Source organism: Panulirus ornatus, chromosome 46 (genome assembly GCF_036320965.1).
Source record: "Panulirus ornatus isolate Po-2019 chromosome 46, ASM3632096v1, whole genome shotgun sequence".
In the NCBI taxonomy this organism is placed as follows: Eukaryota; Metazoa; Arthropoda; class Malacostraca; order Decapoda; family Palinuridae; genus Panulirus; species Panulirus ornatus.
The window spans coordinates 11431197-11454773 of NC_092269.1; the positions used below are offsets into that span (position 1 = coordinate 11431197).

Consider the following 23577-nt stretch of genomic DNA (forward strand, 5'->3'; position numbering starts at 1 on the left):
TTTTCACCCCCTCCCCCACCCTATGATTCACTTCCACTTCCATGGTTCCATCTGCTGCCAAATCCACTCCCAGATATCTAAAACACTTCACTTCCTCCAGTTTTTCTCCATTTAAACTTACCTCCCAATTGACTTGACCCTCAACCCTACTGTACCTAATAACCTTGCTCTTATTCACATTTACTCTCAACTTTCTTCTTTCATACACTTTACCAAACTCAGTCACCAGCTTCTGCAGTTTCTCACATGAATCAGCCACCAGCGCTGTATCATCAGCGAACAACAACCGACTCGCTTCCCAAGCTCTCTCATCCACAACAGACTGCATACTTGCCCCTCTTTTCAAAACTCTTGCATTCACCTCCCTAACAACCCCATCCATAAACAAACTAAACAACCATGGAGACATCACACACCCCTGCCACAAACCAACATTCACTGATAACCAATCACTTTCCTCTCTTCCTACACGTACACATGCCTTACATGCTCGATAAAAACTTTTCACTGCTTCTAACAACTTGCCTCCCACACCATATATTCTTAATACCTTCCAGAGAGTATCTCTATCAACTCTATCATATGCCTTCTCCAGATCCATAAATGCTACATACAAATCCATTTGCTTTTCTAAGTATTTCTCACATACATTCTTCAAAGCAAACACCTGATCCACACATCCTCTACCACTTCTGAGACCACACTGCTCTTCCCCAGTCTGATGCTCTGTACATGCCTTCACCCTCTCAATCAATACCCTCCCATATAATTTCCCAGGAATACTCAACAAACTTATACCTCTGTAATTTGAGCACTCACTCTTATCCTCTTTGCCTTTGTACAATGGCACTATGCAGGCATTCCGCCAATCCTCAGGCACCTCACCATGAGTCATACATACATTAAATAACCTTCTCAACCAGTCAACATTAGAGTCACCCGCTTTGTTAACGAATTCCACTGGAATACCATCCAATCCCGCTGCCTTGCCAGCTTTCAACTTCCACAAAGCTTTTACTACCTCTTCGCTGTTTACCAAATCATTCTCCCTAACGTTCTCACTCTGCACACCACCTCGACCAAAACACCCTATATCTGCCACTCTGTCATCAAACACATTCAACAAACCTTCAAAATTCTCACTCCATCTCCTCACATCATCATTACTTGTTATCACCTCCCCATTAGCCTCCTTCACTGAAGTTCCCATTTGTTCCCTTGTCTCATGCACTTTATTTACCTCCTTCCAAAGCATCTTTTTATTCTCCCTAAAATTTAATGATCCTCTCTCACCCCAACTCTCATTCCTAAAATTTAATGATCCTCTCTCACCCCAACTCTCATTTGCCCTCTTTTTCACCTCTTGCACCTTTCTCTTGACCTCCTGCCTCTTTCTTTTATACATCTCCCACTCATTTGCATTATTTCCCTGCAAAAATCATCCAAATCCCTCTCTCTTCTCTTTCACTAATAGTCTTACTTCTTCATCCCACCACTCACTGCCCTTTCTAATCTGCCCACCTCCCACACTTCTCATGCCACAAGCATCTTTTGTGCAAGCCATCACTGCTTCCCTAAATACATCCCATTCCTCCCCCACTCTCCTTACTTCCATTTTTCTCACCTTTTTCCATTCTGTACTCAGTCTCTCCTGGTACTTCCTCACACAAGTCTCCTTCCTACGCTCACTAACTCTCACCACTCTTTTCACCCCAACATTCTCTCTTCTTTTCTGAAAACCTCTACAAATCTTCACCTTTGCCTCCACAAGGTAATGATTAGACATCCCTCCAGTTGCACTTCTCCATCTCCTTCTCACATCACCACTACTTGTTATCACCTCCCCATTAGCCCCCTTCACTGATGTTCCCATTTGTTCTCTTATCTTATGCACTTTATTTACCTCCTTCCAAAACATCTTTTTATTCTCCCTAAAATTTGATGATACTTTCTCACCCCAACTCTCATTTGCCCTCTTTTTCACCTCTTGCACCTTTCTCTTGACCTCCTACCGCTTTCTTTTATACATCTCCCAATCATTTGCACTATTTCCCTGCAAAAATCGTCCAAATGCCTCTCTCTTCTCTTTCACTAATAATCTTACTTCGTCATCCCACCACTCACTATTCTTTCTAATCTGCTCACCTCCCACGCTTCTCATGCCACAAGCATCTTTTGCGCAACCCATCACTGCTTCCCTAAATACATCCCATTCCTCCCCCACTCCCCTTACATCCTTTGCTCTCACCTTTTTCCATTCTGCACTCAGTCTATCCTGGAACTTCCTCACACAAGTCTTCTTCCCAAGCTCACATATTCTCACCACTCTCTTCACCCGAACATTCTCTCCTCTTTTCTGAAAACCTCTACAAATCTTCACCTTTGCCTCCACAAGATAATGATCAGACATCCCTCCAGTTGCACTTCTCAGCACACTAAAATCCAAAGGTCTCTATTTCATGCGCCTGTCAATTAACACATAATCCAATAATGCTCTCTGGCCATCTCTCCTACTTACATATGTATACTTATGCATATCTCTCTTTGTAAACCAGGTATTCCCAATCACCAGTCCTTTTTCAACACACAAATCTACAAGCTCTTCACCATTTCCATTTGCAGCACTGAACACCCCATGTACACCAATTATTCCCTCAACTGCCACATTACTCACCTTTGCATTCAAATTATTCATCACTATAACCTGGTCTTCTGCATCGAAACTACTAACACACTCACTCAGCTGCTTCCAAAAGACTTGCCTCTCATGATCTTTCTTCTCAAGCACAGGTGCATATGCATCAATAATCACCCATCTCTCTCCATCCAGTTTCAGTTTCACCCATATCAATCTTGCGAGTTTACTTTCATACCTTCTATCACATACCCCCACCACTCCAGTTTCAGGTGTAGTGCTACTCCTTCCCTTACTCTTGTCCTCTCACCAACCCCTGACTTTACTTCCAAAACATTTCCAAACCACACTTCCCCTTTACCCTTAAGCTTCGTTTCACTCAGAGCCAAAACATCCAGAATCCTTTCCTCAAACATATTACCTATCTCTCCTTTTTTCTCATCTTGGTTACATCCACACACATTTAGACACCCCAATCTGAACTTTTGAGGAGGATGAGCACTCCCTGCGTGACTCCTTCTTCTGTTTCCCCTTTTAGAAAGTTAAAATACAAGGAGGAGAGGGTTTCTAGCCCCCCACTCCCATCCTCTTTAGTCGCCTTCTACGACATGTAAGGAATGCGTGGGAAGTATTTTTTCTCCCCGATCTCCAGGGATATATATATATATATATATATATATATATATATATATATATATATATGTTTTAGATATCTGGGAGTGGATCTGTCAGCGGATGGAACCATGGAAGCGGAAGTGGATCATAGGGTGGGGGAGGGGGCGAAAATTTTGGGAGCCTTGAAGAATGTGTGGAAGTCGAGAACATTATCTCGGAAAGCAAAAATGGGTATGTTTGAACGAATAGTGGTTCCAACAATGTTGTATGGTTGCGAGGCGTGGGCTATGGATAGAGTTGTGCGCAGGAGGATGGACGTGCTGGAAATGAGATGTTTGAGGAAAATGTGTGGTGTGAGGTGGTTTGATCGAGTAAGTAACGTAAGGGTAAGAGAGATGTGTGGAAATAAAAAGAGCGTGGTTGAGAGAGCAGAAGAGGGTGTTTTGAAATGGTTTGGGCACATGGAGAGAATGAGTGAGGAAAGATTGACCAAGAGGATATATGTGTCGGAGGTGGAGGGAACGAGGAGAAGAGGGAGACCAAATTGGAGGTGGAAAGATGGAGTGAAAAAGATTTTGTGTGATCGGGGCCTGAACATGCAGGAGGGTGAAAGGAGGGCAAGGAATAGAGTGAATTGGAGCGATGTGGTATACAGGGGTTGACGTGCTGTCAGTGGATTGAGTCGGGGCATGTGAAGCGTCTGGGGTAAACCATGGAAAGCTGTGTAGGTATGTATATTTGCGTGTGTGGACGTGTGTATGTACATGTGTATGGGGGGGGGTTGGGCCATTTCTTTCGTCTGTTTCCTTGCGCTACCTCGCAAACGCGGGAGACAGCGACAAAGTATAAAAAAAAAAAAAAAAATATATATATATATATATATATTTTTTTTTTTTTTTTTTTTTTTTTTTTTTTTTTATACTTTGTCGCTGTCTCCCGCGTTTGCGAGGTAGCGCAAGGAAACAGACGAAAGAAATGGCCCAACCCCCCCCATACACATGTACATACACACGTCCACACACGCAAATATACATACCTACACAGCTTTCCATGGTTTACCCCAGACGCTTCACATGCCTTGATTCAATCCACTGACAGCACGTCAACCCCTGTATACCACATCGCTCCAATTCACTCTATTCCTTGCCCTCCTTTCACCCTCCTGCATGTTCAGGCCCCGATCACACAAAATCTTTTTCACTCCATCTTTCCACCTCCAATTTGGTCTCCCTCTTCTCCTCGTTCCCTCCACCTCCGACACATATATCCTCTTGGTCAATCTTTCCTCACTCATTCTCTCCATGTGCCCAAACCATTTCAAAACACCCTCTTCTGCTCTCTCAACCACGCTCTTTTTATTTCCACACATCTCTCTTACCCTTACGTTACTTACTCGATCAAACCACCTCACACCACACATTGTCCTCAAACATCTCATTTCCAGCACATCCATCCTCCTGCGCACAACTCTATCCATAGCCCACGCCTCGCAACCATACAACATTGTTGGAATCACTATTCCTTCAAACATACCCATTTTTGCTTTCCGAGATAATGTTCTCGACTTCCACACATTTTTCAAGGCTCCCAGAATTTTCGCCCCCTCCCCCACCCTATGATCCACTTCCGCTTCCATGGTTCCATCCGCTGACAGATCCACTCCCAGATATCTAAAACACTTCACTTCCTCCAGTTTTTCTCCATTCAAACTCACCTCCCAATTGACTTGACCCTCAACCCTACTGTACCTAATAACCTTGCTCTTATTCACATTTACTCTTAACTTTCTTCTTTCACACACTTTACCAAACTCAGTCACCAGCTTCTGCAGTTTCTCACATGAATCAGCCACCAGCGCTGTATCATCAGCGAACAACAACTGACTCACTTCCCAAGCTCTCTCATCCCCAACAGACTTCATCCTTGCCCCTCTTTCCAAGACTCTTGCATTCACCTCCCTAACAACCCCATCCATAAACAAATTAAACAACCATGGAGACATCACACACCCCTGCCGCAAACCTACATTCACTGAGAACCAATCACATTCCTCTCTTCCTACACGTACACATGCCTTACATCCTCGATAAAAACTTTTCACTGCTTCTAACAACTTGCCTCCCACACCATATATTCTTAATACCTTCCACAGAGCATCTCTATCAACTCTATCATATGCCTTCTCCAGATCCATAAATGCTACATACAAATCCATTTGCTTTTCTAAGTATTTCTCACATACATTCTTCAAAGCAAACACCTGATCCACACATCCTCTACCACTTCTGAAACCACACTGCTCTTCCCCAATCTGATGCTCTGTACATGCCTTCACCCTCTCAATCAATACCCTCCCATACAATTTGCCAGGAATACTCAACAAACTTATACCTCTGTAATTAGAGCACTCACTCTTATCCCCTTTGCCTTTGTACAATGGCACTATGCACGCATTCCGCCAATCCTCAGGCACCTCACCATGAGTCATACATACATTAAATAACCTTACCAACCAGTCAACAATACAGTCACCCCCTTTTTTAATAAATTCCACTGCAATACCATCCAAACCTGCTGCCTTGCCAGCTTTCATCTTCCGCAAAGCTTTTACTACCTCTTCTCTGTTTACCAAATCATTTTCCCTAACCCTCGCACTTTGCACACCACCTCGACCAAAACACCCTATATCTGCCACTGTATCATCAAACACATTCAACAAACCTTCAAAATACTCACTCCATCTCCTTCTCACATCACCACTACTTGTTATCACCTCCCCATTTGCGCCCTTCACTGAAGTTCCCATTTGCTCCCTTGTCTTACGCACTTTATTTACCTCCTTCCAGAACATCTTTTTATTCTTCCTAAAATTTAATGATACTCTCTCACCCCAACTCTCATTTGCCCTTTTTTTCACCTCTTGCACCTTTCTCTTGACCTCCTGTCTCTTTCTTTTATACGTCTCCCACTCAATTTCATTTTTTCCCTGCAAAAATCGTCCAACTGCCTCTCTCTTCTCTTTCACTAATACTCTTACTTCTTCATCCCACCACTCACTACCCTTTCTAATCAACCCACCTCCCACTCTTCTCATGCCACAAGCATCTTTTGTGCAATCCATCACTGATTCCCTAAATACATCCCATTCCTCCCCCACTCCCCTTACTTCCATTGTTCTCACCTTTTTCCATTCTGTACTCAGTCTCTCCTGGTACTTCCTCACACAAGAGTCCTTCCCAAGCTCACTTACTCTCACCACCCTCTTCACCCCAACATTCACTCTTCTTTTCTGGAAACCCGTACAAATCTTCACCTTAGCCTCCACAAGATAATGATCAGACATCCCTCCAGTTGCACCTCTCAGCACATTAACATCCAAAAGTCTCTCTTTCGCGCGCCTGTCAATTAACACGTAATCCAATAAGGCTCTCTGGCCATCTCTCCTACTTACATATATATATATACATATATATATATATATATATATATATATATATATATATATATATATATATATATATATATATTTATATTTATTTTATTATACTTTGTCGCTGTCTCCCGTGTTTGCAAGGTAGCGCAAGGAAACAGACAAAAGAAATGGCCCAACCCCCCCCACACACACGCATATACACACGTCCACACACGCAAATATACACACATACACAGCTTTCCGTGGTTTACCCCAGACGCTTCACACGCCTTGATTCAATCCACTGACAGCACGTCAACCCCGGTATACCACATCGCTCCAATTCACTCTATTCCTTGCCCTCCTTTCACCCTCCTGCATGTTCAGGCCCCGATCACACAAAATCTTTTTCACTCCATCTTTCCACCTCTAATTTGATCTCCCTCTTCTCCTCGTTCCCTCCACCTCCGACACATATAACCTCTTGGTCAATCTTTCCTCACTCATTCTCTCCATGTGCCCAAACCACTTCAAAACACCCTCTTCTGCTCTCTCAACCACGCTCTTTTTATTTCCACACATCTCTCTTACCCTTACGTTACTCACTCGATCAAACCACCTCACACCACACATTGTCCTCAAACATCTCATTTCCAGCACATCCATCCTCCTGCGCACAACTCTATCCATAGCCCACGCCTCGCAACCATACAACATTGTTGGAACCACTATTCCTTCAAACATACCCATTTTTGCTTTCCGAGATAATGTTCTCGACTTCCACACATTCTTCAAGGCTCCCAGAATTTTCGCCCCCTCCCCCACCCTATGATCCACTTCCGCTTCCATGGTTCCATCCGCTGCCAGATCCACTCCCAGATATCTAAAACATACATATATATATATATATATATATTTTTTTTTCTTGCTGTCTCCCGCGTTTGCGAGGTAGCGCAAGGAAACAGACGAAAGAAATGGCCCAACCCACCCCCATATACATGTATATACATACGTCCACACACGCAAATATACATACCTACACAGCTTTCCATGGTTTACCCCCAGACGCTTCACATACCCTGATTCAATCCACTGACAGCACGTCAACCCCGGTATACCACAACGATCCAATTCACTCTATTCCTTGCCCTCCTTTCACCCTCCTGCATGTTCAGGCCCCGATCACACAAAATCTTTTTCACTCCATCTTTCCACCTCCAATTTGGTCTCCCACTTTTCCTCGTTCCCTCCACCTCCGACACATATATCCTCTTGGTCAATCTTTCCTCACTCATTCTCTCCATGTGCCCAAACCATTTCAAAACACCCTCTTCTGCTCTCTCAACCACGCTCTTTTTATTTCCACACATCTCTCTTACCCTTACGTTACTTACTCGATCAAACCACCTCACACCACACATTGTCCTCAAACATCTCCTTTCCAGCACATCCATCCTCCTGCGCACAACTCTATCCATAGCCCATGCCTCGCAACCATACAACATTGTTGGAACCACTATTCCTTCAAACATACCCATTTATGCTTTCCGAGATAATGTTCTCGACTTCCACTCATTCTTCAAGGCTCCCAGGATTTTCGCCCCCTCCCCCACCCTATGATTTACTTCCACTTCCATGGTTCCATCTGCTGCCAGATCCACTCCCAGATATCTAAAACACTTTACTTCCTCCAGTGTTTCTCCATTCAAACTTACCTCCCAATTGACTTGACCCTCAACCCTACTGTACCTAATTACCTTGCTCTTATTCACATTTACTCTTATTTTTCTTCTTTCACACACTTTACCAAACTCAGTCACCAGCTTCTGCAGTTTCTCACATGAATCGGCCACCAGCGCTGTATCATCAGCGAACAACAACTGACTCACTTCCCAAGCTCTCTCATCCCCAACAGACTTCATACTTGCCCCTCTTTCCAAAATTCTTGCATTCACCTCTCTAACAGCCCCATCCATAGACAAATTAAACAACCATGGAGACATCACACACCCCTGCCGCAAAGCTACATTCACTGAGAACCAATCACTTTCCTCTCTTCCTACACGTACACATGCCTTACATCCTCGATAAAAACTTTTCACTGCTTCTAACAACTTGCCTCCCACACCATATATTCTTAATACCTTCCACAGAGCATCTCTGTCAACTCTATCATATGCCTTCTCCAGATCCATAAATGCTACATACAAATCCATTTGTTTTTCTAAGTATTTCTCACATACATTCTTCAAAGCAAACACCTGATCCACACATCCTCTACCACTTCTGAGAACCACACTGCTCTTCCCCAATCTGATGCTCTGTACATGCCTTCACCCTCTCAATCAATACCCTCCCATATAATTTACCAGGAATACTCAACAAACTTATACCTCTGTAATTTGAGCACTCACTCTTATCCCCTTTGCCTTTGTACAATGGCACTATGCACGCATTCCGCCAATCCTCAGGCACCTCACCATGAGTCATACATACATTAAATAACCTTACCAACCAGGCAATAATACAGGCACCCCCTTTTTTAATAAATTCCACTGCAATACCATCCAAACCTGCTGCCTTGCCGGCTTTCATCTTCTGCAAAGCTTTTACTACCTCTTCTCTGTTTACCAAATCATTTTCCCTAACCCTCTCACTTTGCACACCACCTCGACCAAAACACCCTATATCTGCCACTCTATCATCAAACACATTCAACAAACCTTCAAAATACTCACTCCATCTCCTTCTCACATCACCACTACTTGTTATCACCTCCCCATTTGCGCCCTTCACTGAAGTTCCCATTTGCTCCCTTGTCTTACGCACTTTATTTACCTCCTTCCAGAACACCTTTTTATTCTTCCTAAAATTTAATGATACTCTCTCACCCCAACTCTCATTTGCCCTTTTTTTCACCTCTTGCACCTTTCTCTTGACCTCCTGTCTCTTTCTTTTATACGTCTCCCACTCAATTTCATTTTTTCCCTGCAAAAATCGTCCAAATGCCTCTCTCTTCTCTTTCACTAATACTCTTACTTCTTCATCCCACCACTCACTACCCTTTCTAATCAACCCACCTCCCACTCTTCTCATGCCACAAGCATCTTTTGTGCAATCCATCACTGATTCCCTAAATACATCCCATTCCTCCCCCACTCCCCTTACTTCCATTGTTCTCACCTTTTTCCATTCTGTACTCAGTCTCTCCTGGTACTTCCTCACACAAGTCTCCTTCCCAAGCTCACTTACTCTCACCACCCTCTTCACCCCAACATTCACTCTTCTTTTGTGAAAACCCATACAAATCTTCACCTTAGCCTCCACAAGATAATGATCAGACATCCCTCCAGTTGCACCTCTCAGCACATTAACATCCAAAAGTCTCTCTTTTGCACGCCTGTCAATTAACACGTAATCCAATAACGCTCTCTGGCCATCTCTCCTACTTACATACGTATACTTATGGATATCTCGCTTTTTAAACCAGGTATTTCCAATCACCAGTCCTTTTTCAGCACATAAATCTACAAGCTCTTCACCATTTCCAGAGCGGGGGGCCAGAAATCCTCCCCTCCTTGTATTTTTTAACTTTCTAAAATGGGAAACAGAAGAAGGAGTCACGCGGGGAGTGCTCATCCTCCTCTAAATGTGTGTGGATGTAACCAAGAAGTGAAAAAAGGAGAGATAGGTAGTATGTTTGAGGAAAGGAACCTGGATGTTTTGGCTCTGAGTGAAACGAAGCTCAAGGGTAAAGGGGAAGAGTGGTTTGGGAATGTCTTGGGAGTAAAGTCAGGGGTTAGTGAGAGGACAAGAGCAAGGGAAGGAGTAGCACTACTCCTGAAACAGGAGTTGTGGGAGTATGTGATAGAATGTAAGAAAGTAAATTCTCGATTAATATGGGTAAAACTGAAAGTCGATGGAGAGAGATGGGTGATTATTGGTGCATATGCACCTGGGCATGAGAAGAATGATCATGAGAGGCAAGTGTTTTGGGAGCAGCTGAGTGAGTGTGTTGGTGGTTTTGATGCACGAGACCGGGTTATAGTGATGGGTGATTTGAATGCAAAGGTGAGTAATGTGGCAGTTGAGGGAATAATTGGTATACATGGGGTGTTCAGTGTTGTAAATATATATATATATATATATATATATATATATATATATATATATATATATATATATATATATATTTTTTTTTTTTTTTTTCTTTTTTTTTTTTTTATACTTTGTCGCTGTCTCCCGCGTTTGCGAGGTAGCACAAGGAAACAGACAAAAGAAATGGCCCAACCCCCCCCATACACATGTACATACACACGTCCACACACACAAATATACATACCTACACAGCTTTCCATGGTTTACCCCGGACGCTTCACATGCCTTGATTCAATCCACTGACAGCACGTCAACCCCTGTATACCACATCGCTCCAATTCACTCTATTCCTTGCCCTCCTTTCACCCTCCTGCATGTTCAGGCCCCGATCACACAAAATCTTTTTCACTCCATCTTTCCACCTCCAATTTGGTCTCCCTCTTCTCCTCGTTCCCTCCACCTCCGACACATATATCCTCTTGGTCAATCTTTCCTCACTCATTCTCTCCATGTGCCCAAACCATTTTAAAACACCCTCTTCTGCTCTCTCAACCACGCTCTTTTTATTTCCACACATCTCTCTTACCCTTACGTTACTTACTCGATCAAACTACCTCACACCACACATTGTCCTCAAACATCTCATTTCCAGCACATCCATCCTCCTGCGCACAACTCTATCCATAGCCCACGCCTCGCAACCATACAACATTGTTGGAACTACTATTCCTTCAAACATACCCATTTTTGCTTTCCGGGATAATGTTCTCGACTTCCACACATTTTTCAAGGCTCCCAAAATTTTCGCCCCCTCCCCCACCCTATGATCCACTTCCGCTTCCATGGTTCCATATATATATATATATATATATATATATATATATATATATATATATATATATATATATATATATATATGATAGAGTTGATAGAGATGCTCTGTGGAAGGTATTAAGAATATATGGTGTGGGAGGCAAGTTGTTAGAAGCAGTGAAAAGTTTTTATCGAGGATGTAAGGCATGTGTACGTGTAGGAAGAGAGGAAAGTGATTGGTTCTCAGTGAATGTAGCTTTGCGGCAGGGGTGTGTGATGTCTCCATGGTTGTTTAATTTGTCTATGGATGGGGCTGTTAGAGAGGTGAATGCAAGAATTTTGGAAAGAGGGGCAAGTATGAAGTCTGTTGTGGATGAGAGAGCTTGGGAAGTGAGTCAGTTGTTGTTCGCTGATGATACAGCGCTGGTGGCTGATTCATGTGAGAAACTGCAGAAGCTGGTGACTGAGTTTGGTAAAGTGTGTGAAAGAAGAAAGTTAAGAGTAAATGTGAATAAGAGCAAGGTTATTAGGTACAGTAGGGTTGAGGGTCAAGTCAATTGGGAGGTGAGTTTGAATGGAGAAAAACTGGAGGAAGTGAAGTGTTTTAGATATCTGGGAGTGGATCTGGCAGGGGATGGAACCATGGAAGCGGAAGTGGATCATAGGGTGGGGGAGGGGGCGAAAATTTTGGGAGCCTTGAAAAATGTGTGGAAGTCGAGAACATTATCTCGGAAAGCAAAAATGGGTATGTTTGAAGGAATAGTGGTTCCAAGATGTGAAAAAAGGAGAGATAGGTAGTATGTTTGAGGAAAGGAACCTGGATGTTTTGGCTCTGAGTGAAACGAAGCTCAAGGGTAAAGGGGAAGAGTGGTTTGGGAATGTCTTGGGAGTAAAGTCAGGGGTTAGTGAGAGGACAAGAGCAAGGGAAGGAGTAGCAGTACTCCTGAAACAGGAGTTGTGGAAGTATGTGATAGAATGTAAGAAAGTAAATTCTCGATTAATATGGGTAAAACTGAAAGTTGATGGAGAGAGATGGGTGATTATTGGTGCATATGCACCTGGGCATCAGAAGAAAGATCATGAGAGGCAAGTGTTTTGGGAGCAGCTGAATGAGTGTGTTAGTGGTTTTGATGCACGAGACCGGGTTATAGTGTTGGGTGATTTGAATGCAAAGGTGAGTAATGTGGCAGTTGAGGGAATAATTGGTATACATGGGGTGTTCAGTGTTGTAAATGGAAATGGTGAAGAGCTTGTAGATTTATGTGCGGAAAAAGGACTGATGATTGGGAATACCTGGTTTAAAAAGCGAGATATACATAAGTATACTTATGTAAGTAGGAGAGATGGCCAGAGAGCGTTATTGGATTACATGTTTATTGACAGGCGCACGAAAGAGAGACTTTTGGATGTTAATGTGCTGAGAGGTGCAACTGGAGGGATGTCTGATCATTATCTTGTGGAGGCTAAGGTGAAGATTTGTATGGGTTTTCAGAAAAGAAGAGTGAATGTTGGGGTGAAGAGGGTGGTGAGAGTAAGTGAGCTTGGGAAGGAGACTTGTGTGAGGAAGTACCAGGAGAGACTGAGTACAGAATGGAAAAAGGTGAGAACAATGGAAGTAAGGGGAGTGGGGGAGGAATGGGATGTATTTAGGGAATCAGTGATGGATTGCGCAAAAGATGCTTGTGGCATGAGAAGAGTGGGAGGTGGGTTGATTAGAAAGGGTAGTGAGTGGTGGGATGAAGAAGTAAGAGTATTAGTGAAAGAGAAGAGAGAGGCATTTGGACGATTTTTGCAGGGAAAAAATGCAAGTGAGTGGGAGACGTATAAAAGAAAGAGACAGGAGGTCAAGAGAAAGGTGCAAGAGGTGAAAAAAAGGGCAAATGAGAGTTGGGGTGAGAGAGTATCATTAAATTTTAGGGAGAATAAAAAGATGTTCTGGAAGGAGGTAAATAAAGTTCGTAAGACAAGGGAGCAAATGGGAACTTCCGTGAAGGGTGCAAATGGGGAGGTGATAACAAGTAGTGGTGATGTGAGAAGGAGATGGAGTGAGTATTTTGAAGGTTTGTTGAATGTGTTTGATGATAGAGTGGCAGATATAGGGTGTTTTGGTCGAGGTGGTGTTCAAAGTGAGAGGGTTAGGGAAAATGATTTGGTAAACAGAGAAGAGGTAGTAAAAGCTTTGCGGAAGATGAAAGCCGGCAAGGCAGCAGGTTTGGATGGTATTGCAGTGGAATTTATTAAAAAAGGGGTTGACTGTATTGTTGACTGGTTGGTAAGGTTATTTAATGTATGTATGACTCATGGTGAGGTGCCTGAGGATTGGCGGAATGCGTGCATAGTGCCGTTGTACAAAGGCAAGGGGGATTGAGTGCTCAAATTACAGAGGTATAAGTTTGTTGAGTATTCCTGGTAAATTATATGGGAGGGTATTGATTGAGAGGGTGAAGGCATGTACAGAGCATCAGATTGGGGAAGAGCAGTGTGGTTTCAGAAGTGGTAGAGGATGTGTGGATCAGGTGTTTGCTTTGAAAAATGTATGTGAGAAATACTTAGAAAAGCAAATGGATTTGTATGTAGCATTTATGGATCTGGAGAAGGCATATGATAGAGTTGATAGAGATGCTTTGTGGAAGGTATTAAGAATATATGGTGTGGGAGGGAAGTTGTTAGAAGCAGTGAAAACTTTTTATCGAGGATGTAAGGCATGTGTACGTGTAGGAAGAGAGGAAAGTGATTGGTTCTCAGTGAATGTAGGTTTGCGGCAGGGGTGTGTGATGTCTCCATGGTTGTTTAATTTGTTTATGGATGGGGTTGTTAGGGAGGTAAATGCAAGAGTTTTGGAAAGAGGGGCAAGTATGAAGTCTGTTGGGGATGAGAGAGCTTGGGAAGTGAGTCAGTTGTTGTTCGCTGATGATACAGCGCTGGTGGCTGATTCATGTGAGAAACTGCAGAAGCTGGTGACTGAGTTTGGTAAAGTGTGTGAAAGAAGAAAGTTAAGAGTAAATGTGAATAAGAGCAAGGTTATTAGGTACAGTAGGGTTGAGGGTCAAGTCAATTGGGAGGTGAGTTTGAATGGAGAAAAACTGGAGGAAGTGAAGTGTTTTAGATATCTGGGAGTGGATCTGGCAGCGGATGGAACCATGGAAGCGGAAGTGGATCATAGGGTGGGGGAGGGGGCGAAAATTCTGGGAGCCTTGAAGAATGTGTGGAAGTCGAGAACATTATCTCGGAAAGCAAAAATGGGTATGTTTGAAGGAATAGTGGTTCCAACAATGTTGTATGGTTGCGAGGCGTGGACTATGGATAGAGTTGTGCGCAGGAGGATGGATGTGCTGGAAATGAGATGTTTGAGGACAGTGTGTGGTGTGAGGTGGTTTGATCGAGTAAGTAACGTAAGGGTAAGAGAGATGTGTGGAAATAAAAAGAGAGTGGTTGAGAGAGCAGAAGAGGGTGTTTTGAAATGGTTTGGTCACATGGAGAGAATGAGTGAGGAAAGATTGACCAAGAGGATATATGTGTCAGAGGTGGAGGGAACGAGGAGAAGAGGGAGACCAAATTGGAGGTGGAAAGATGGAGTGAAAAAGATTTTGTGTGATCGGGGCCTGAACATGCAGGAGGGTGAAAGGAGGGCAAGGAATTGAGTGAATTGGAGCGATGTGGTATACCGGGGTGACATGCTGTCAGTGGATTGAATCAAGGCATGTGAAGCGTCTGGGGTAAACCATGGAAAGCTGTGTAGGTATGTATATTTGCGTGTGTTTGGACATATGTATATACATGTGTATGGGGTGGGTTGGGCCATTTTTTTCGTGTGTTTCCTTGCGCTACCTCGCAAACGCGGGAGACAGCGACAAAGCAAAAAAAAAAAAAAATGAAATATATATATATATATATATATATATATATATATATATATATATATATATATATATATGTGTGTGTGGAAGTCGAGAACATTATCTCGGAAAGCAAAAATGGGTATGTTTGAAGGAATAGTGGTTCCAACAATGTTGTATGGTTGCGAGGCGTGGGCTATGGATAGAGTTGTGCGCAGGAGGATGGATGTGCTGGAAATGAGATGTTTGAGGACAATGTGTGCTGTGAGGTGGTTTGGTCGAGTGAGTAACGTAAGGGTAAGAGAGATGTGTGGAAATAAAAAGAGCGTGGTTGAGAGAGCAGAAGAGGGTGTTTTGAAGTGGTTTGGGCACATGGAGAGGATGAGTGAGGAAAGATTGACCAAGAGGATATATGTGTCGGAGGTGGAGGGAACAAGGAGAAGAGGGAGACCAAATTGGAGGTGGAAAGATGGAGTGAAAAAGATTTTGTGTGATCGGGGCCTGAGCATGCAGGAGGGTGAAAGGAGGGCAAGGAATAGAGTGAATTGGAGCGATGTGGTATACCGGGGTTGACGTGCTGTCTGTGGATTGAAGCAGGGCATGTGAAGCGTCTGGGGTAAACCATGGAAAGCTGTGTAGGTATGTATATTTGCGTGTGTGGACGTATGTATATACATGTGTATGGGGGGGAGTATGGCCATTTCTTTCGTCTGTTTCCTTGCGCTACCTCGCAAACGCGGGAGACAGCGACAAAGTATAATAAAAAAAAAAAAATAATATATATATATATATATATATATATATATATATATATATATATATATATGTCTTGGGAGTAAAGTGAGGAGTTAGTGAGAGGACAAGAGCAAGGGAAGGAGAAGCACTACTCCTGAAACAGGAGTGGTGGGAGTATGTGATAGAGTGTAAGAAAGTAAACTCTCTAGATTGATATGGGTAAAACTAAAGGTGGATGGAGAGAGATGGGTGATTATGGGTGCATATGCACCTGGGCATGAGAAGAAAGATCATGAGAGGCAAGTGTTTTGGGAGCAGCTGAATGAGTGTGTTAGTAGTTTTGATGTACAAGACTGGGTTATAGTGATAGGTGATTTGAATGCAAAGGTGAGTAATGTGGCAGTTGAGGGGATAATTGGCATTCATGGGGTGTTCAGTGTTGTAAATGGAAATGGGGAAGAGCTTTTAGATTTATGTGCTGAAAAAGGACTGGTGATTGGGAATACCTGGTTTAAAAAGAGAGATATACATAAGTATACTTATGTAAGTAGGAGAGATGGCTAGAGAGCGTTATTGGATCACGTGTTAATTGACAGGCACACGAAAGGGAGACTTTTGGATGTTAAGGTGCTGAAAGGTGCAACTGGAGAAATGTTTGATCATTATCTTGTGGAGGCGAAGGTGAAGATTTATAGAGGTTTTCAGAAAAGAAGGGAGAATGTTGGGGTGAAGAGAGTGGTGAGAGTAAGTGAGCTTGAGAAGGAGACTTGTGTGAGGAAGTACCAGGAGCGACTGAGTACAGAATGGAAAAAGGTGAGAACAAAGAAGGTAAGGGGAGTGGGGGAGGAAATGGATGTATTTAGGGAAGCAGTGATGGCTTGCGCAAAAGATGCATGTGGTTTGAGAAATGTGGGAGGTGGACAGATTAGAAAGGGTAGTGAGTGGTGGGATGAAGAAGGAAGATTATTAGTGAAAGAGAAGAGAAACGCATTTGGACGATTTTTGCAGGGAAATAATGCAAATGAGTGGGAGATGTATAAAAGAAAGAGGCAGGAGGTCAAGAGAAAGGTGGAAGAGGTGAAAAAGAGGGCAAATGAGAGTTAGGGTGAGAGAGTATCATTAGATTTTAGGGAGAATAAAAAGATGTTTTGGAAGGAGGTAAATAAAGTGCATAAGACAAGAGAACAAATGGGAACTACAGTGAAGGGGGCAATTGGGGAGGTGATAACAAGTAGTGGTGATGTGAGAAGGAGATGGAGTGAGTATTTTGAAGGTTTGTTGAATGTGTTTGATGATAGAGTGGCAGATATAGGGTGTTTTGGTCGAGGTGGTGTGCAAAGTGAGAGGGTTAGGGAGAATGATTTGGTAAACAGAAAAGAGGTAGTAAAAGCTTTGTGGAAGATGAAAGCCGGCAAGGCAGCGGGTTTAGATGGTATTGCAGTGGAATTTATTAAAAAAGGGGGTGACTGTATTGTTGAGTGGTTGGTAAGGTTATTTAATGTATGTATGATTCATGGTGAGGTGCCTGAGGATTGGCGGAATGCTTGCATAGTGCCATTGTACAAAGGCAAAGGGGATAAGAGTGAGTGCTCAAATTACAGAGGTATAAGTTTGTTGAGTATTCCTGGGAAATTGTATGGGAGGGTATTGATTGAGAGGATGAAGGCATGTACAGAGCATCAGATTGGGGAAGAGCAGTGTGGTTTCAGAAGTGATCGAGGATGTGTGGATCAGGTGTTTGCTTTGAAGAATGTATGTGAGAAATACTTAGAAAAGCAAATGGATTTGTATGAAACGTTTATGGATCTGGAGAAGACACATGATAGAGTTGATAGAGATGCTCTGTGGAAGGCATTAAGAATATATGGTGTGGGAGGCAAGTTGTTAGAAGCAGTGAAAAGTTTCTATCGAGGATGTAAGGCATGTGTACGTGTAGGAAGAGAGGAAAGTGATTGGTTCTCAGTGAATGTAGGTTTGCGACAGAGGTGTTTGATGTCTCCATGGTTGTTTGATTTGTTTATGGATGGGGTTGTTAGGGAGGTGAATGCAAGAGTTTTTGAAAGAGGGGCAAATATGCAGTCTGTTGTGGATGAGAGAGCTTGGAAAGTGAGTCAGTTGTTGTTCACTGATGATACAGCGCTGGTAGCTGATTCATGTGAGAAACTGCAGAAGCTGGTGACTGAATTTGGTAAAGTGTGTGAAAGAAGAAAGTTGAGAGTAAATGTGAATAAGAACAAGGTTATTAGGTACAGTACGGTTGAGGGTCAAGTCAATTGGGAGGTAAGTTTGAATGGAGAAAAACTGGAGGAAGTGAAGTGTTTTAGATATCTGGGAGTGGATCTGGCAGTGGATGGAACCATGGAAGCGGAAGTGAATCATAGGGTGGGGGAGGGGGTGAAGGTTTTGGGAGCGTTGAAGAATGTGTGGAAGTTGAGAACATTATCTCGGAAAGCAAAAATGGGTATGTTTGAAGGAATAGTGGTTCCAACAATGTTATATGGTTGCGGGGCATGGACTATGGATAGAGTTGTGCGCAGGAGGTTGGATGTGCTGGAAATGAGATGCCTAAGGACAATATGTGGTGTGAGGTGGTTTGATCGAGTAAGTAATGTAAGGGTAAGAGAGATGTGTGGTAATAAAAAAAGTGCGGTTGAGAGAGAAGAGGGTGTTTTGAAATGGTTTGGTCACATGGAGAGAATGAGTGAGGAAAGATTGACCAAGAGGATATATGTGTCAGAATAAAGTGCATATGAACATGCACCTTCATAGAACATACAAACCTCCAACAGCCAGGATCAAACCCGGGACCCTTGTGGAAGTGGCGGGAATGCTAACCACTAGGCTATGGGCCAGGCTAATAGAAAATAAGTATTTGAATACTAAGTACTCAAATACCCTTTGTGTCACATTGGTGAGCTACCTGGATGTTTTGGCTGGGAGTGAAACAAAGCTCAAGGGTAAAGGGGAAGAGTGGTGTGGGAATGTCTTGGGAGTAAAGTTAGGGGTTGGTGAGAGGACAAGAGCAAAGGAAGGAGTAGCACTACTCCTGAAGCAGGAGTTGTGAGAGTATGTGATGTAGTGTAAGAAAGTAAATTCTAGATTAATATGGGTAAAACTAAAAGTGGATGGAGAGAGATGGGTAATTATTGGTGCCTATGCACCTGGTTGTGAAAAGAAAGATCATGAGAGGCAAGTGTTTTGGGAGCAGGTGAGTGAATATGTTAGCAGCTTTGATGCACGAGACCGGGTTATAGTGATGGGTGATTTGAATGCAAAGGTGAATAATGTGGCAGTTGAGGGTATAATTGGTGTATGTGGGGTGTTCACTGTTGTAAATGGAAATAGTGAAGAGCTTGTGGATTTGTTTGCTGAAAAAGGACTAGTGATTGGGATCACCTAGTTTAAAAAGAGGGATATACATAAGTATACATATGTGAGTATGAGAGATGGCCAGAGGGCATTATTGGATTAAGTGTTAAATGATAAGCATGTAAAAGAGAGACTTTAGGATGTTAATGTGCTGAGAGGGGGAGCTAGAGGGATGTCTGATCACTATCCTGTGGAGGCAAAGGTGAAGATTTGTAGAGGTTTTCAGAAAAGAAGAGAGAATGTTGGGGAGAAGAGTTGTGAGAGTAAGTAAGTTTGGAAAGGAGACTTGTGTGAGGAAGTACCAAGAGAGATTGAGTGCAGAATGGCAAAAGGTGAGAGCAAATGACGTAAGGGGAGTGGGGGAGGAATGGGATGTGTTTTGGGAAGCAGTGATGGCTTGTGCAAAAGATGCTTGTGGCATGAGAAAGGTGGGAGGTGGATAGATTAGAAAGGGTAGTGAGTGGCGGGATGAAGAAGTATGATTGTTAGTGAAAGAGAAGAGAGAGGCATTTGGACGATTTTTGCAGGGAAGTAGTGGAAATGACTGGGAGATATATAAAAGAAAGAGCAGGAGGTCAAGAGTAAGGACAAGAGGTAAAGAAGAGGGCATATGAGAGATGGGGTGAGAGAGTATCATTAGATATTAGGGAGAATAAAAAGATGTTTTGGAAGGAGGTAAATAAAGTGCTAGGACAAGAGGACAAATGGGAACATCAGTGAAGGGGGCAAATGGGGAGGTAATAACAAGTAGTGATGAAGTGAGGAGATGGAGTGAATATTTTGAAGGTTTGTTGAATGTGCTTGATGATAGAGTGGCAGATATAGGGAATTTTGGTTGGTGTGGTGTGAGAAGTGAGAAGGTCAGGGAGAATTGTTTGGTGAACAGAGAAGAGGCAGTGAAAGCTTTGCAGAAGATTAAAACTGGCAAGGCAGCAGGTTTGGATGACATTGGAGTGGAATTTATCAAAAAAGGGGGTGGCTGTGTTGTTTATTGGTTGGTAAGGATATTCACTCACTGTATGTATATATCATGGTCAAGTGCCTGGGGATCGGCAGAATGCATGTATAGTGCTATTGTACAAAGGCAAAGGGGATGAAGGTGAGTGTTCAAATTACAAGGCCATAAGTTTGTTGAGTATTCCTGGAAAATCGTATAGGAGGGTATTGATTGAGATGATAAAGGTGTGTACAGAGCATCAGATTGGGGAAGAGCAATGTGGTTTCAGAAGTGGTAGAGAATGTGTGGATCAGGTGTTTGCTTTGAAGAATGTATGTGAGAAATGCTTAGAAAAACAGATGGATTTGTATGTAGCATTTATGGATCTGGAAAAGGCATATGATAGGGTGGATAGAGATGCTTTGTGGAAGGTTTTAAGAGTATACAGTGTGGGAGGTAAGCTGCTAGAAGCAGTGAAAAGTTTTTATCGAGGATATAAGGCATGTGTACCTGTAGGAAGAGAGGAAAGTGATTGTTTCCCAGTGAATGTTGGTTTGCAGCAGTGGTGCGTGATGTCTCTATGGTTGTTTAATTCATTTATGGATGGGGTGGATAGGGAGGTGAATGCAAGGGTTTTTTAGAGAGGGGCAAGTATGCAGTCTGTTGTGGATGAGAGGGCTTGGGAAGTGAGTCAGTTGTTGTTCGCTGATGATACAGCGCTGGTGGCCTATTCGGGTGAGAAACTTCAGAAGTGTGGTAAAGTATATGAAGGAAGAAAGTTGATAGTAAATATGAATAAGAGTAAGGTTATTAGGTTCAGTAGGGTTGAGGGACAGATTATTTGGGAGGTGAGTTTGAATGGAGAAAAACTGGAGGAAGTCAAGTGTTTTAGATATCTGGGAGTGGACTTAGTGGCTGATGGAACCATGGAAGTGGACGTGAGTCACAGGGTGGGGGAGGGAGCGAAGGTTCTGGGGACATTGAAGAATATGTGGAAGGCGAGAACATTATCTTGGAGAGCGAAAATGGGTATGTTTGAAGGAATAGTGGTTCCAACAATGTTATATGGTTGCGAGGCATGGGCTATAGATAGAATTGTGCAGAGAAGGGTAGATGTGTTGTTAATGAAATGTTTGAGGACAGTATGTGGTGTGAGGTGGTTTGATCAAGTAAGCAATGAAAGGATAAGAGAGATGTTTGGTAATAAAAAGTGTGGTTGAGAGAGAAGAAGAGGGTTTGTTGAAATGGTTTGGACACAAGGAGAGAATAAATGAAGAAAGATTGATAAAGAGGATAATGTGTCAGAGGTGGAGGGAAGGGGAAGCAGGAGACCAAATTGGAGGTGGAAGGATGGAGTGAAAAACATTTTGAGCGATCAGGGCATGAACATGCAGGAGGGTGAGAGGCGTGCAAGGAATAGAGTGAATTGGAACGATGTGGTATACCGGAGTCGACATGCTGTCAATGGATTTAACCAGGGCATGTGAAGTGTCTGGGATAAACCATGGAAAGGTTTGTGGGGCCTGGATGTGGAAAGGGAGCTGTGGTTTCGGTGCATTACACATGACAGCTAGAGACTGAATGTGAACAAATGTGGCCTTTTCTGTCTGTTCCTCGCGCTGCCTCGCTGGTAAGGGGGGGATGCTATTTCGTGTGTGGCGGGGTGGCAATGGGAATGGATGAAGGCAGCAAGTATGGATATGTAAATGTGTATTCATGTATATGTCTGTATATGTATATGTATGTATATGTGCATGTGTGGGCATTTATGTATATGCATGTGTATGTGGGTGGGTTGGGCCATTCCTCGTCTGTTTCCTTGCACTACATCGCTAATGCGGGAGATGGTGGTTAAGTATAATAAATAAGTAGATAGATATGTGCATATATGGGTGTTTATGTATATATATGTGTACGTGAGTGGATGGGCCATTCTTCGTCTGTTTCCTTGGACTACCTTGCTGATGCGGGAAACAGTGTGTGTGCATGTGTTAGTTGGATTAATGAGATGGTCTTGATTAGGGCATTAAGTTGCTATGCTATCTCAGCTAATAAATGAGTGTTTTCTCTAACCCTGAAATGAATAATGGAATTTGTTAAGAATTTCCAAGCAAGGCATAGAAGATTTGGCAATGTTCCACTACTCATTTTGTGGCTGAATTTTGATGTTATATTATGATGAAATTGTTGCAGGAAAATCCTTGTTGTTTTTGAATTTTTGTTGGTTTTATCAGCAGACAGACTGGACTGTCTAAGAAAGCTGTCTTGTGTATTTTCCATAATTAAATCAATGTGTTTAGTATTTTGTGTTGTCTCGAAATTTATCACAGGTGCAGACTTACAGCTTTGTATATGCTTGCTAGGAATGTTTATGTTAGTAAGTACATCCTATGTGTAGCAACAAGACTTTTGGTGTACCCCAGAGACTTTCTCACCCAATTATAGACTATATGCCATTCTGCAGAAAAGCCTATTATTACTACACAGTGTTATTTTGATTATTTTTTTCCAAGTGCATTTTATTGTTTTATGTGAAGTTACACAATTTTTATAGGTAGATAAAATATTATGATAGATTTAGCCCAGGAAATTAATGCTCTGAATCAGATTTAGCTCAGGAAATTAATGGTCCGAATCAAAGTGGAATATGGTTAAAACATCCATAGTCCTTCAGAAGGTTTTATTTGATTTGCTTAAGAATGTTATATTGCATTGCTTTGATGGTTGCATATGAAAACTAGATTTATCAATCTTTCAAATGATGACAGGTTTATCAAGAAGCTACAATTCATTCCAAAGCTATGGACTTTTTGAGAATGACTTATTTTGCTACATGCTGAACATAATTTTTCTGGACTATCCAGTTGCATCCTACTTACATATGGTTTATGAATAAGATATCTTGCCATATGTTGATGATGATAAGATCATTGTGGATTTGCTTTAAGTCATCTTTAAATCTCATATACACAAAACAGTTACAGTTGAACCATATTTCTTTTAATGCTTTTTTCTCCAGGATTTATCTCTATTGCTCATTACAACCCCAAGATTAGATAAACCTTGTTGTGAGTTTTGTAAATCATAACTAGAGGTTCTATGAAAGCTTGTTTTATGAGTGATCTGT

General features: G+C 42.5%; 1 protein-coding gene across 1 annotated transcript in view; it reads left to right on the forward strand.

Annotated features, from left to right (window-relative positions):
* The window catches only part of orb2 (cytoplasmic polyadenylation element-binding protein orb2), a 359903-nt gene that overhangs the window by 178220 nt on the left and 158106 nt on the right, over positions 1–23577 (forward strand). The gene's annotated exons all lie outside the window — the stretch shown is intronic.